This window comes from Theropithecus gelada, chromosome 16 (assembly GCF_003255815.1).
Source record: "Theropithecus gelada isolate Dixy chromosome 16, Tgel_1.0, whole genome shotgun sequence".
Classification (NCBI taxonomy): Eukaryota; Metazoa; Chordata; class Mammalia; order Primates; family Cercopithecidae; genus Theropithecus; species Theropithecus gelada.
Window position 1 is genome coordinate 74022861 of NC_037684.1, and position 15652 is coordinate 74038512.

At 51.4% G+C, this 15652-nt stretch overlaps 1 protein-coding gene across 1 annotated transcript in view; it reads left to right on the top strand.

Annotated features, from left to right (window-relative positions):
- The first annotated feature begins 52 nt into the window (after positions 1-52).
- The window catches only part of B9D1 (B9 domain containing 1), a 43885-nt gene continuing 28285 nt past the window's right edge, over positions 53-15652 (top strand). Inside the window, exon 1 of the mRNA XM_025361518.1 lies at positions 53-375. The gene's annotated coding sequence lies outside the window, so the exon portion shown is untranslated. The remainder of the gene's footprint in view (positions 376-15652) is intronic.

Here is a 15652-nt window from a genome sequence, read left to right on the forward strand (position 1 = left end):
AATGGAAGGCAACGCCCCTGCACGTAGCGCGCGCGTCCCCATCTAGCGCTCGACCTCGTCCGGCCAATCACAGCTAGTCCCATGAGCTCGGGCAACTGTCCGGACTGAGATGCCCAGGACTGGGACCGTTATCTTGGCTACTGGGTCCCGAAGTCCCCCTCCGCCCCGGGAATTGTGCCCACCATTTTCTCGGTCCCAGGAGCTCTGGGAATGTGTCATCCCCGGTAGAGGGTCCCCGTCACGGCCAACCACAGAGATCCCGGTCCTCCAGGATTCTAGAGCGGCTGGCCGAAACATCCACTGACTTCCGGTGGCAGAGTCTCTCCGCAGCTTCCGGCCAAGTTGGGCCGCACCTGGGGGTTTCCTGGCCTGCAGGTGTGTTACCTCCGCTCGTTTGTTTGTCCCGCGATTCCCGTGCTTTGGGCTGCAGCGGAGTTAACCGAGGCGGCCGCCCGGCCTCTGTCCCTCTGCGGAGCCCGCTGATAGGCGGAGCCCTCGCTGGAACCGAGCTGCGCCGACCCACCCCAAAATCCGATGGTTGATTCGTTCATTCATGTAGCAAATGTTTCTGGAGCACCGCCCCTCTAAGGCTCAGTGCCAGGAGGCGAAGATGGACATGGTGGATAGTGTGAGCTGGAAGGAAAGGTTTTTTAAAGGGAACGGGGTAGGGCTGAAAGAAGTGAAGAATTTTGGTTTCACTCCTAGGCGGCTTATAGAAAAAAGCAATACAAATACATATTCGTACCCACCTTCCCTTTCGTGTACAAAATGTAACATATTCTCTTTTCCTGAAGATCATTCCGTATCAATAACTGGAGGGGTCCCTCACTTTTAAACAACTTTTAATAACACACCATAAAACTCACCCTTTTATAGTGTACAATTCAGTGTTTTTTGGTGTATTCACAGTTGAGCAGCCATCATCACTACCTAATTTTAGGTAGAGTGGTTTATGGAACATTTTCATCGCCCCTAAAAGAAACTTATGTGAACCAAGTATCTGAGACAAGTCTCAAGTCAATTTAGAAAGTTTATTTTGGCAAGGTTAAGGACATGGTGGTGACATAGCCTCAAGAAGTCCTACAACATGTGCCCAAGATGGGGCACAGCCAGCCTTTATACATTTTAGGAAGACATAATACATAAATCAATACGTGCAAGATTGACATAGATTTTATGTGCTTATTGGCCATTTGTCTCCTTTGGGGAAATGTCTGTTCAATGTCTATTCTGAAAGGGCAGGACAACTCGAAGAGGAGGGGCTTCCAAGTCACAGGTAGATTTAAACATATCCTGATTGGCAGTTGGTTACAAGAGTTATTATCTATAGAAAGGAATATCTGGATTATGATAAGGGGTTGTGGAGACCTAGGGTTTTTTGGGTTTTTTAAGTATATTATTATTATTTTGAGAATGAGTCTTGCTCTGTTGCCCAGGCTGGAGTGCAGTGGAACGATCTTGGCTTGCTGCAACCTCCCCCTCCTGGATTCAAGCAATTCTTCTGCCTCAGCCTCCAGAGCAGCTGGGATTACAGGCGTGAGCCACCAAGCCCAGCTCTCTTTTTTGTGTGTGTGTATTTTAGTAGAGACGGGGTTTTACCATGTTGGCCAGGCTGTCTCGAACTCCTCACCTCAAGTGATCCACTGCCCTCCCCTGGCCTCCTAAAGTGCTAGGATTACAGGCGTGAGCCACTGCGCCCGGCCGGGAGACCTAGGTTTTATTATGCAGTTGAAGCCTACCAGTAGCAGGCTATAGAGAGAATAGACAAATGTTTCTTATCAGACTTATGGTCTGTGTTGATGTTAACGTTGGAGGGGTATAATGAGACATGTCCAACTCCCATCTCCCACTGTGGCCTGAACTGGTCTTTCAGGTTAAATTTTAGGGTGTGCTGGCCAAGGAGGGAGTCCATTTAGATGGTTGCAAAGGGCCTTCTAATTTTATTTTTGGTTTATACCCATTAACAGTCACTCCTCATTCCTCTTTCACCTGAGCCCTTGCAACCTCTGAACTACTTTCTGTCTCTATGGACTTGCGCATTGTGGACACTCTATACTAATGGAATCACACACTGTGTAGTCTTTTGTGTTTGACTTATTTCACTTAGCATAAAGTTCATGTTGTCATATTAGCACTAATTTTTATGGCCAAATAGATTGCATTGTTTAGATAAAACATATTTTGTTTGTCCATTAGTTTATGAATATTTGGGTTGTTTCCACTTTTTGGCTATTATGAATAATGCTTCCGAGAACATTTGTGTACAAGTTTTTTTGTGGATATGTTTTCATTTCTCTTGGGAGTGGGATTGCTGGGTCACATGGTAAATTATAAACTTCTTGAGAAAGTGCCAAGCTGTTTTCTCCAGCAGTTGCACTATTTTACAAACTCATCAGCAATATTTAAGAATTCTGATTTCCCCACATCCTCACCAACACTTCCTTTCTTTTTCTGATACTGAGTCTCACTCTGTCGCCCAGGCTGGAGTGCAGTGGCGCGATCTCGGCTCACTGCAACCTCTGCCCCCCCAGGTTCAACCAATTCTTCTGCCTCAGCTTCCCGAGTAGTTAGGATTACAGGTCCCCACCATCATGCCCGGCTAATTTTTGTATTTTTAATAGAGATGAGATTTGACCATGTTGGACAGGCTGATCTCAAACTCCTGACCTCAAGTGATCCATCTGCCTCAGCCTCCCAAAGTTCTGGGATTACAGGCATCAGCCACGGTACCCAGCCTTATTATTATTATTATTTTTAAATTATAGCCATCCTAGTGGGTGTGAAGTGATAGGTCATTGTAGTTTTGATTTGCATTTCCCTAATGACTAAGGATGTTTTCACGGCTTATTGGCCATTTGTCTCCTTTGGGGAAATGTCTGTTCAATATCTATTCAAATCCTTTGCCTTTTTTTTTCTTTTTTCTTTTTTCTTTTTGAGACAGGGTTTCACTCCAGCCCAGGCTGGAGTGCAGTGCCAGGATCTCGGCTCACTACAACCTCCGCCTCCCAAGCTCAAGTGATTCTCCTGCCTCACTCTCCCAAGTAACTAGCACTACAGGTGCACATCGTTGCACCCAGCTAATTTTTGTATTTTTAGCAGAGACAGGGTCTCACTACATTGGCCAGGCTAGTCTTGAACTCCTGAGCTCAAGTGATCCGCCCACATCAGCCTCCCAAAGTGCTGGGATTACAGGCATAAGCCACCGCACTCAGCCCTTTGTCCATTTTTAATTGGGTTATTTGCCTTTTTATTGTTGAGTTGTCAGAGTTCTTTATATATTCTAAATAAAAGCCCCTTATCAGATGATTTACAGATACAGATATTATTAGATGATTTATAGATATTTACTTACCATGATTTACAGATATTTACTTCCATTTCTCAGGTTGTCTTTTCACTTTCTATGTCTATCACTTGATAACGTCCTCTTTTCCACAAAAGTTTTAATTTTGATGAAGTCCAGTTATGTTTTGTCTTTTGTCACTTGTGCTATTGTCATATCTTTAAAAAAAAAGCACTCATTTTTATAGCTGCATAATATTCCTTTACAAATGTAATCTGTTTAACCAGGACCCTCTAGATAGACATTTAGATTAGTTCAGTTTTTTCACTATTGCAAGCAATGCAGCAGTAAATTTTCTTGAACATATCATTTTGCACACAGCAAGTATATGTGCAGGAAGAATACCAGAAGTGGGAGTGTCAAGTTAAAGAGTATTGCTCTTACAATTTTAGTAGCTAATGTCAAATTTCTATCCTTAGAGATTATACTGATTTAGACACCCACCAGTGGTATGAGAGAATGACTCACACGGTGCTTTTTAAAAGCTTGGAATTATTTGCCTGTCAAAAATGGGGGGATATGCCATAAGAATCCTGATTTTTGCTTTCTTTTGGAAAATCAGGTCAGCATTTCTGCATAGCCATCGAGCTGTGACCCCACCATTGAAAGATCATGTGCTCTAATTCACCACAGTCCCTGCCACTCCCTAACAGCCTCCCCAGCATAGGCCGAGGGTCAGATGCCACTTAGCATTGTGCTTTCACAACTGTTTTCTGCATCTTATTAAAAGCAGGAAAACAAAAGAGGCTGAGATGACATGTGTTTCAGGAAAAGAAAGACCAAGTATATCTCTTTGTGGGAACAAAGACAATCTCATGTGTTATATACAGATACTCCACTCACTCGGCTCACGTTTCCTGCGTGGCCACGGTGGGCATTTGAGTTCAAGATTTCTGGTTTAGGTTACCGAAAGCCTCTGAACTAATCTAAATGTCTACCTAGGATTTTTGAGTAGGCAAATGCCCTTCAGAGCTGCCTTCCTGAAAGGTATTTCTGGCAGACATCATGGAGGGTGTACTTGAAGGCAGAGCATGCCTTGATTAAAAAATAGATGTGGGATTGGGTGCGGTGACTCACGCCTGTAATCCCAGCACCTTGGGAGGCTGAGGCTGGTGGATCACCTGAGGTCACCAGCCTGGCCAACATGATGCAAAAATTAGGCTGGGCGCAGTGGCTCAATCCCAGCACTTGGGGAGTCTGAGGCAGGTGGATCACCTGAGGTCAGGACTTCGAGACCAGCCTGACCAACATGGTGAAACCCTATCTCTACTAAAAATACAAAATACAAAAATTAGCCGGGCGTGTTGGCAGGTGCCTGTAATCCCAGCTACTCAGGAGGCTGAGGCAGGAGAATTGCTTGAACCCAGGAGGTGGAGGTTGCAGTGAGCCGAGATTGTGCCACTGTACTCCAGCCTGGGTGACAGAGAGAGACTCTGTCTGAAAAAAAAAGTTTAAAAAGAGGTACATAAAGAGGTAAATGCAGGACATGTGATGGTGTCCGTTTCTAGTAGACAGTGGAGATGTCACCAAGATGAGGAACCAGGAAGCAGAACAGGTTGGGGGGTGCTAATGTGCTTTGAGGCTCTTTTAGTTATCTGTGACATGGTAATTATTATCTCTAATCCAGGCCCTGGAGACCTTCCTGAGCCCCAGAACCTTACCCTCATTCAGGGAGGTCCATCACGGCAGTCGGCCTCCCTTTTTGTCAGTCCCAGCATGGGTTCCAGGGTAGCCTCCCATTGGACAGGCTCAGCGTGGGGGAGAGGGGTATGCTGATTGGCCAGACCTGAATCACCTGTCCACCTCTGGAAGTGAGGCAGGGAATCCGGCTCAGCCAAACTCCTCAGACCAAGTGTGGATGAGGGCCATTTCCCCACAGGAAACCTGAGCTTTCGGGAAGGTGGACGGATGTGGGTCAGCAGAAATAACAGATGTGCCCGACTGTTTGTGCCCCTCTGCCACAAGAGCAGGTGTGGTTAAAAACTTTGAGGAGCGTCCACAGGCACGGTGGCTCACGCCTGTAATCCCAACACTTTGGGAGGCCGAGGCGGGCAGATCACGAGGTCAGGAGATCGAGACCATCCTGGCTAACACGGTGAAACCCTGTCTCTACTAAAAATACAAAAAAAAAAAAAAAAAGTTAGCCAGGCGTGGTGGCGAGCACCTGTAGTCCCAGCTACTCGGGAGGCTGAGGCAGGAGAATAATGTGAATCCAGGAGGCGGAGCTTGCAATAAGCCGAGATTGCGCCACTGCACTCCAGCCTGGGCGACAGAGGGAGACTCCATCTCAAAACAAACAAAAAAAAAAACTTTGAGGAGTGCAGTTGGATTGTCCAAGTGGAGTGCCGCTCTGCTGATGTTACTGCCTCCCTTCCAATCCCTTGCTCCTACGTTTTACAGAGCCGCACTTTGGTTTCAGAAACACCTGGGTTTGAATCCAGCTCTGTCACATGGAGGCCAGGGCATCCTTTCTTGTCTGTGCTGTGTGCTGGAGTCAGAGCCATGAGCACGAGTCCCAGCCTTCTCTGATGAGGGAAATCTGTGACAGGCACCGAGATGGGGAGCCAGCCCTGGGGAGCTAAGAATGGGCCCTTTGCCCAGTACAGGAAGTCGGGAAGGGGCCCTGGAAGTGCCATTTAAGTCGGGACCTAATGGACGAGCATGTGGCAGCAGAGGGACCGTGAGGGCAAAGGACACAAAGCTGATGCAGGTGAGAGTGTGGCATATCTGAGGGCCACGAGAAGGCCAGAGGGAAGTGGCAGGAGGGAGGGGGTCACACGGAGACATGGAGACTAGAAAGTTAGGCAGGGGTGAGACCATGCAGGGCCCCAAGGCCATGGAGGTAGCCAAGACTGACAGCCCTGACCCGAAGTTCCTCATCTGTGAAGTGGGGATGTTCAGACTCACCTGGTTGCATTGTTTTGTGGACTTGAGGAATTTTATCTGCAGGGGCACCTGACACAGGGTCTAGCCCTTCACCGGCGCTGCAGCAGCTGCCCTTGTTAACGCTGCCCCCGCTCCACCCAGCCCCTGCGGTGTTCCAGCAGCATCTTCAGTGTGTAAGCGTTTCTACCTTCATCTTGCTCCAAGGGAGACTCAGGTCCCTGGTTACATCATTGTCCCTGGTTACAGGTGACAAAATGGGCTCAGCTGTGGGAGGGGCCTCTGTTTGTAGGACTCCCTGCACCAGGTTTTCCTTTTTTACACACACTCAGCTCTCTGATTAGTGCCAGCAGCCACGAGTAATCCAGTTCAGTCACCCAGTGCGTGGCTGGGGCATCCAAGAGGAAGCCCGAGTGGTGAAACCACAGCCCACACCCACGTCTGCGGCAGCCTCTCCCACAGCCCACGCTCTCAAGGGCAGGCAGTTGTCTTTCTGTAGGACCCCCACCCCTTCCCCTTCCCTGCCTTCCTTGGCAGACCCTCCTGCTCCAGGTGTCATCTTACCTGCTAGGACGGTCTTGGAAAGGATGGATTGTCCCTGTCTCATGAAGGAAGGCCAGTTTAACAGACGAATCTGCCAAGGACACACTGTCACTTCCCAACAGGGGTATTGCAGGCACCAATGGGACAGGTTGGGGAGGAGAGTTTGGGACCAAGAACTCCCATGAGCCCTTAGAAGCCACCATAGAGGTGAGAACTGAATTGTCATCCCATCGGCTGGTGACCTTAGGCAAGCCTCAGCCCTCTCTGAGCCTCAGTATCACTTCTGCAAAATGGAGTAGTGATCTGTTCCCCTGTCGTGCAGGAGGGAATCTCCCCAAGGCTGAAAGTGGGATGTTGATCTAAATCATGACTGGCTGCAGGCACCTGTACACGCACATTCACACAGAGACAACACTCTTAGGTACACGTTTACATTGACACACAAAGATCTGCACAAACGCGCACAGAGATTTGCACAAGCACACGCCCAGGGCACAGGTACGCACAAGCTACTGGAACATACACCCTAGGTACACACACGGGGACTTGCACACTCAAATCCACACACAGGATGCACAGACACACACACACTCCTCCCTCCCTCCCCCCAGTGCTGCTGCCTGTTCGCTCTGCCTCAGCACACAGAGTGGCCAGGGCCACGTGCCTTCCTCTCCGTGTATCAGGAAAATCGGAGGGGATGGTCGCTGCCTGAAAGTGCCTTCCATGCAGGGACTCAGGGTGAGCAGGGTTCACCCAGAGAGGCGAAGGCACCAAAGCAGTGGAAAGCAGCGGGGCTTGATGGGCAGGATGGGCTTTGTTGTAGCTGACCTGCCCAGAGGACGTGGAGGATCCAGGCCTCCAGCATTGACCCCTGCCTTGGCTCAGCCCAGTGTGGCATTTGCATGCGGCCCTCCCCTTGGGAAAGGGACTGCCCCTGAGGCCAGCCTATGAGTTGAGTGTGGTTTTGGTGGAGGAAAGGGCAGGAAGCCGCATCTGGGAAGTGGCTGCCCATGGCTTCCAGAGGCCTGGCTGAGTGGCTGACCTCATGGCCAGATGGCTCCAGACACCTCTCGGGGCCTCACCCCTGCTTCCACCATTCAGCACAGCCAGGCTAACCACAGACCTGGGTGGGGGAACCTGGTCACCTCCTGTCACCATACCTGGAGTTCCACCATTGGTGCTGCAGTCCTCGGTGGTCCCAAGAGAGCCCAGCAGCTGAGCAAACACACTGAGGCTGACATCACCCATCCCAGAACATCCCCCAAGGCCTGTGTTTACCTGCCAGAAAGATCCCAAGTCTGTGAGGGATACACATAGCACATGTCATCGAGATGTCAACCACACGGCCACACGCCCTTCCTCCTGGCCCTCTGCGCTTCTCTGGTATGGTGGCATCTCCAGGCTCAGCCCGGGGCCCTCTCCTCTACGGGTGGTTCTCCCTGAGCTCCAGATCCAACACCCAGGCGTCCTAGACATCTCCCCGCTGGGCACCCTGAGAAGCCACTCTGCACAGTAGCCAGAGCAATCTTTCAAAAAACATCAAATCGTGTTCCTGCTGCATCTGCCTCATCTCATGGAATAAAATCCATCACCAAGGCTTGCAAGGCCCTGCCCAGGAAGAATGAAAGGGAGATGGGAGGTGGCCGTCGGTGAAGTGCCCAAGTTCTCTGAGTCCAGGGCGTGGTGACAGCTCTAGCTTGTCTGGTTTCCTGTGAGATCATCATTTCACCCATCAGTGATGTGCTCCCTGCCCAGTTTCCTCTCTCAATCTGCAGGAAAAGCCTATAGGAAATGACTGAGGGGCAGGTGTGGTCCAGGGTGAGTTGGGGTGTGGGCCATGTTTGGCGGGGCACGAGGTAGGGATCCTGCTCCGAACATCCCAGGAGGAGGGAATGGCCACGGGGTGGGTAGAATCACACAGCGAGTCTTCCAGAAGCAATCATGAATCTCCATCTTCTCCCACCTGCCACCTGGATTGCTAGCTAAAACACAGGATACCCAGTGTTTTAAATTGGAATTTCAGATAAACAACAAGTAATTCTTTAGTTAGTTATGTCCCAAGTAGTGCGTGCATCCTGTATTTTTCTTTTCTAAGTCTGGCAAAACTACCTAGATGACCACATCTGCCTGCTCCTCAGCCTCTCAGCTTTCCCCCCACGTCCACACAGAGGGATCCTGTAAAAACCCAAGTCACTTCACCTCCAGCCACTCAAGCCCTGGGTGATCTGGGCCTGGCAAGTTCTCTGACCTCATCTCCTACCCCGAGTGATGTGCTGGTAAAGTGGCACATCCCGTTTTCTGAGAAAAAATAAAATATAAAATAGTAAAGCCCTGATTGCAGCACTGGCCAATTTCCTTGGTTTAAATATTCCTTCCGTGGCTGATTGCAAGCTACCAGCATGACACGCCGAACGCGGAGTTGGGAAGAGGTGCACAGTTGTCTCAGTGCAGGCAGGCTCCAGACTGCCCCTCCCTGCACGCAGGGCCTTTGCACTGACTGTGCTCTTTGCCTGGATGTATGCACCCCCAGATCCGTGCATGACTCAACCCTTCACTTCTTTCTGGACTTTGCTCCACTGTCTTCTCATGAAAGGAGAATTGCTTGTCTACCATAACCCTATACGCCCCCCATCCCTCGCTATCTCGCTATCTCTTTGCCATGCTTCATGTTTTTTCTTCGTAGCAGTTCTCAAAAACAAAAAAGGCCTGTCACCCACTTCACTGTTTCTCAGAGGGGGAAAATGTAGCTCTTAGAAACAAGCATCCTAGAACCATCAGAGGTGCTTATATTCAGCACATCCGATGTAAGAAACAGAACTCATGGATCTGGGTTTGTTTTTGTTTTGTAAGAGCTGGGGTCTTGCTCTGGCACCAAGGCTGAAATACAGTGGCGCCATCAGTTCACTGCATCCTTGAACCCTGGCTCAAGTGCTCCTCCCGCCTCAGCCTCCCAAGTAGCTGGGGTCACAGGCCCACACCACCACGCCTGGCTGATTTATTTATTGCATTTTTCTTAGAGTCGGGGTCTCGCTATTTGCCCAGGCTGATCTTGAACTCCTGGAGGCTCAAACGATCCTCCTGCCCCAGCCTCCCGAAGTGCTAGGATTACAGGCATGAGTCACTGTGCCCGGCCCCAAAATGAATGATTTTTAAAGACCTACAATTTTTTTTTTCAGAATTTGGCCAGCAATTCAACTTGTCTGTCTACAAGTAAACTGGACTCCAATCATGTCATCATCTTCCCTGTGGAGGCCATTGCTGACATTTACTGAGCCCTACTAGTAGGGACCTTGTGATCCTCATTTTCCCAGAAGCTGAGACTCAGAGAGGTTAAGCAAACAGCCCAAGGTCACACAGCCAGTGAGAGGGAGAGTTTGGACTAGAACTCAGCTCTGTCTGCTGACTAACTCTTAGAAGAAGCTACTCCAAGCACTTTCTCCCGTGAGCTTCAGGGGTAAGCGGGGCATGCCTAGCCCCTGAGTCATGCTTTAGAGAGGCCAGGGATTCCCGCAGCCCTTCAAATGACTTAACAGGAGAGTGAGATAGTCCAGGCAATGCCCTCTTCTCATTAATGAAGATTTTGAGGCCCAGAATACAGCAATGACTGGCCTGGGCTCACACTGCAAGTTGAGGAAAGGCTGAAGATGGAAACTGGGAGCCCTCTATCCCACCTCGGGCTCCGCCTCAGACCCAGACTGGGTTATTCTGTTATGCTGCAGGAGGTGGATCCCAGTTGTCTCTCCCCATGTCAGACTCTAGGCCCTCCCTGTGGCTGGAACCCCAGGGCCCTCCAGAGTGCTCCCCAAAGACCTCCACTCACACATTCACTCAACAAGCATTTAGTATATGATCCCAGGGCACCCACCCTCCACTGCATATCCTGGGACTTTGAGTCTGGCTGGGGAGACCAAGTCAGACCACTAGCGTGGAAGAGCTGTGACCAAGGGGCTGAGGAAGCCCAGGGTGAGCCCTAGACCAAGTTGGGGATCCGAAGAAAGACATCCCAGAGGAAGGGGCATTTATCTGGCTCTTGAAGTTAACAGGAAGCTTCCAGGCAGAAATGGCAGGAAGGACTTTCTAGAACAAAGGAACAGCATTTGCAAATGTGATATACAGAATGCCCCTGAATTATACACATAAAAAATGGTTGGTTGGCCGGATGTAGTGGCTCACGCCTGTAATCCCAGCACTTTGGGAGGCCAAGGCGGGTGGATCGCTTGAGGTCAGGAGTTTGAGACCAGCCTGGCCAACATGGGGAAACCCTGTCTCTACCAAAAATATAAAAATTAGCTGGGCCTGGTGGCGGGCGCCTATAGTCCCAGCTACTCGGGAGGCGGAGGCAGGAGAATCGCTTGGACCCAGGAGGCAGAGGTTGCAATGAGCCGAGATGGCACCACTGCACTCCAGCCTGGGCAACAAGAGCGAAACTCTGTCTCAAAAAAAGAAAAGGTTGATTTTAGCTTATGTGAACTTCCCCTCAAAAAACAAACACACAACATTGTTGAGAACGTCATGTGCAGGTGCAGAGGCCAAAGCGGCCCCATCTCAGAGGCGAATCGGCCATGCTGGCTTCTGATTGACCCCAGTTCCAGAAAGGCCTCTAAGATTTCTCCTTTATGTACTGTCACTGGCAATGCCGATCAATTGTCCTACACACCCCTTCTGAAGCACGTATGTCCTTTCTCTATGCTATACATGCCCTGACTCTGCGTGTCACAGTGTGGAGACCTACGTGTCTCATGACCGCCCAACACATAGCTTCTGTTCGTATGCCTCTATAAAATACTTCTTTCTGAGAAACCGGATTTGTCTGCCTCTTTCTTTGGCCTCTCAGCCCATGTAGCTTCCGGTTTGCATAGACCTGCCCACTGTAGAACCGCAGGCATACAGTACTTCAAGACTGAGGGGAAGGGTGAGATGAGGCCCAAGGAATTGTCAGGGACAGGCCACAAAGGGTATTGACTTAGCACCATTTGTGAAATTCAGCCGAGTGCCTGGGCTGTGCCAGGCATTTCAGGCAACAGGCATTCCAAGCGTGGCCCCTCCGCTGAAGAGCCGAGAGGCAAAGACAGAAGAAAAGACCTATAAGGCCTTTGAGAGAAATGATTTGGGGTCTCGGAGTTACAGGGACCCTGATTTGAATCCCAACTCTGCTTCCAACTCACTGTGATCTTGGGAAGTCAGTTTGTCTCTGAGCCTCGACTTCCCCATCTGTAAAAGGGGGCTAGGAGGCCGGGCGCGGTGGCTCACTCCTGTAATCCCAGCACTTTGGGAGGCCGAGGTGGGGTGGATCATGAGGTCAGGAGATCAAGACCATAGTGAAACCCCGTCTCTACTAAAAATACAAAAAATTAGCTGGGAACGGTGGCAGGCGCCTGTAATCCCAGCTACTCAGGAGGCTGAGGCAGGAAAATGGTGTAAACCTGGGAGGCGGCGCTTGCAGTGAGCCGAGATCGCATCACTGCACTCCAGCCCAGGCAACAGGGTGAGACTCCGTCTCAAAAAAAAAAAGGGGGGTGGGCTAGGAGCACTGGCCGGGGGTTCACTGTGAGGAGGTCAGAGCCACAGGTGCTCAGGACTTCATGGGGTGTAAAGAGAGGGCACGTGGGATTATTATCATTACTGTTGGTCTCAGCCGGCCGCCCTCTCTGCCTCTTACCTGAGACAGGAGGCAGAGCAGGACTCTGAGAATTCCCCTGCCCCAGGACCCAGGACGAGCTCGTGGGAGGAGGATCTGGAGACCCCAGCGCCGAGTCTGTATGCAGGATGCCTGTCCCTAGTGTGCACCCCAGGACTGCCCATCCCGACTCTCAGGTCAGGCCCTGCTGGGCAGCTTCCTCTACTCCAGGCTGCTTCCCCTTCGCCCAGTGACACGAGCCTTATGGGGGTGGTAGGGAGGGGCACCGGAGAGGTTAAATCTCCGACGCCGACAGGGCAGAAGCCAAACCCAGCCGGGGACAAGGTCCAGGCCTGCTCTGCAGATGTGGCCGCTGCTGCTGCTGCTGCTGCTGTTTGGTAAAGAGTGGTGGGTTAAGACCAGGCGTGGTGGCTCACGCCTGTAATCCTAGCACTTTGGGAGGCCAAGGTGGGTGGATTACCTAAGCTCAAGAGTTCGTGACCAGCCTGGGCAACATGGTGAAACCCCGTTTCTACTAAAATACAAAAGAAATTAGTCGGGCATGGTGGCGTGTGCCTGTAGTCCCAGCTACTCAGGAGGCTGAGGCAGGAGAATTGCTTGAACTCGGGAGGCGGAGGTTGCAGTGAGCCGAGATCACGCCATTACACTCCATTCTGGGCGACAGAGCAAGACTCCATCTCTACAGAAAAAAAAAAAAAAAAAAAAAAAGCTGCAGGTAGAGGACCTGGGGAATAGAGAGGAAGGGCGGCTGCCTTCCATCCCTAGAAGGCCATGGGTCAGGGCCCCAGTTCTCTTAAAACCGGTAACCCAGTCCTGGGTTTGAGCAACAGGAACACGGGTCCAACACAGAGAAGGCGACAGGCAGCAAGGGACTCAGTCTTCAGCCTGCAGGGAGAAGCTCCATGCAGATCAGACAGGACCCTGGAAGGTGCTGAGGGTGGACCCCGATGACCAGGGCAGAGCAGATGGAGGGCTGTCCTCAAGGAGGCCCAGCTTCCTTAGAGATGAGTGAGCTCCCTGTCTAGAGAGAAAAGCAAGCACAGCCAGACACCCACTTATAATGAGCGTATGGGTGGGAAGTGGGGAGCAGACTGTGGGGCCAAGGGAAGAGGCGTTCAAGGAAGACTTCATAAGAGTGGGCTCTGAAGGCTACATAGGAGTTCTCTGGGCGGATAGGTAGATGATGAGCTAGGTAGAAGGAACGGCATGTGCAAACCAGGAGGCATGAAAAAGCAGGAGCATCCCAAGAACTACTTTAGCAACAAGAATTGCTGCAATGTATACACCTACTATGTGCCCACAAACTTTTTAATTAAAAAACAAAAAAGAATAGCTACAAATGTATGGAACTTTGACATATATTATCACATTTAATCCTCACAACAACCCCCTGGGTGTGATGAGGAAACTGAGACTGGGAGAGGTTAAAGGACTTTCCCAGAGTCACACAGGATTCCACTGCAGGCAGTCTGATTTTGAGCTGGAGGGGCGAGGGATGGAAGCTGGGCTGCAGAGGTCACGGGGGCTGGATGGAAAGAGATGCATGGTAGACCTGCAAGGCCTTGGGACCCGGAGCTGAGCTCTGAGGCCTCAGTCTCCTGAGGTGCAGGGTCCAGGCTGGCTGAGGCCTCCAGCAAGAAGGGCCCAGACAAATGGCTTTGCCAGGCCAGCATCTTCCTGGACACCAGGTGCCGCTGTGAGGGGGACTTCATCTTCCAAGAGTGGGTGCTCACAGGCGCCAACTGCTTTGACAGGTGGGTGCACAGCTAGGAGGGGTGGTGGAGAGGGGCTCCAGGAGGGTGGCCCCCCAGCCTCTCCACCTCTCCAGCCTCTTCACTTCCCCTTTGCCTCTTCTCTCCACAGTTGGCCTTGGTCCCACTTCAGTGTGACCTTGGGTCCAGCTTGACTGCAGATGGACTCTTGTGAGATCAAGTCACCATAGGGGAGCTGCTCTTGTCCTCAGCAGGGCCCGAGGGCTCTGGGTTTGGTAGCCTGGCCCTGGCACAACTGGCAAGGCCTCTGTCGCTCACCAGTGCTGTAGAGCCTGTCCCCCCGGCCACCCAGTCCCACTGTTTCCTCTTCCTGAGACAATTCTGCTGAGGCCAGGGATTTAAACCCGATTTCAGTAAGGGCGGGAGCAGAAGCCTGGGATGGTTGAGAGACTCGGGGAGGCAGATGGCCAGGGTGCTTGGGACCCTGCAGGAGTTCTGGCCAGCTGCCTGGCAGCACCATGGCCATAGGCACATGCAGGGAAGAGGGCTGGCACTGACACCTGCTCTGTTCGAGCCAGCTTCCAGCCTCACCCCTGCCCAGTGGCTGACAGCCCAATGCGCTGGAAGCTTCCCTGAGGGGACTGTGTGGGAGTGCACCAGAGGACAGAGCTGTACTGAGAGTGAGGTGGGAGCGAGGAATGTCTAGGAGCCCAGGAAGGCATCTGGGGGTGGAGAGACTTGGCACAGGCACAGGCAGGGAAGCTTGGCAATATATGTTCACAACCAGCATGGCTGGACTGGTGCAGACCTGCTGGTGTCAGCTGGGCTGAGGGTCGGCCCCACCCCATTGCAGATCCCTACATCCCCAAGAGCTGCAGAGTGTCCTGCTGAGATCGCTGCATGTCAGCATCGGCAGAGACTACCTTCTCCTCCAACCTGACTGTCCTGACCTGAAGGACAGCCTGCCCAAGGACTTCTAGTGCACCAGGCTCTCCACTGGGCCCCCTGAACTAGTGGTCAGGATTCCAGCAGGCCCTATGCAAGTCCCTGAGACCCCCTCCCCTGAAGTCCCTTCTAATGCCACTAGACTTGTTAAAGTTAGGCCTGGTCACCCTCCCATCCTATCCTGGAGTCTTCCATTCTCCAAGAACCAGGGTTCGGGCTTATTTGCACCCCTGAAGGCCACCCTAGAACTTCCTACCCCTTGGGGAGACTCCCCCATTGTGTCCTATTCGAATGTGGGGCAGTCTTTGGTATAGCCAGGCCTTAAACTACTGGGAGCCCCTCCAGTTATTCGATAACTACAAGCATTTTGCTGAAAACTAACTTTTGTGCAGTATCAAGCCTCAAAGGCCAAAGGGAGGAAAGAATTGAGTGAGACTGATAGAATGTGTGGGAGAAAGCACTTTAACCAGGGGTGGAAGAAGGGAGTATGACCCCCCTCTCTAGGAGGGGAAATGGGCCCTGTCTTGAGCTTTGGGTGCAGCACTTGGGCCATCAGCCCACCCGCACCCTCCCCCAGCTGCTCTTGTC